We start from the raw sequence: 663 nt of genomic DNA on the forward strand, positions 1-663 counted from the left end.
AAAAAATAAAATAAAATAACACCAATACTACAATATTAAATATTATTGCAAATGTGTTATTTCAAACTTGCCTCTGTATTAAGCATGCTTATTCTCTATATTATATCTGTGCCAAACCACATGAAACTTTAAAGAGCTCAAAATGGTTGTTTTATGATACTTTTATATAAAGAAATAATTGCCTTATATATAATTTTTAAAGCCAGATATATTTTTACTTTATCTCAAAAGAAGTATAAACTGTTTCAGTTTTTCTAATTATTTATTTAATAACCACATACTTAGAAGAAGCATTTCATTACAACAGCATTGGCATGTTCAATAACAATTTCCTGAGCTAAGACGCATCTCTTTCAAAATTGGCTGTAAATTTTAAGGTTTAGAGTTGAATTATTACAGTTATATAATATTGTAATCAGTATAAACCCTATAAGACATAAAATTAAATGAGATTTTAACCTTTAAAAAAATCTCCATTTCATTGTTAAAATACACAGTTTCATACAGAAAAATTCAATTTTAATGCAACTGACATTAAGATGTTTGCACATGCATTTCTATTCTCTATATATCTTATTATTACTAGTCACAGTCGGTTACTTTCTGAGCTCCTTGGCATCTGAGCATGGATATAAAGTCATCAGGTAGATTTCAATGGTAATG

Source organism: Nannospalax galili, unplaced genomic scaffold, assembly GCF_000622305.1.
Source record: "Nannospalax galili isolate Female #2095 unplaced genomic scaffold, S.galili_v1.0 scaffold276, whole genome shotgun sequence".
Classification (NCBI taxonomy): domain Eukaryota; kingdom Metazoa; phylum Chordata; class Mammalia; order Rodentia; family Spalacidae; genus Nannospalax; species Nannospalax galili.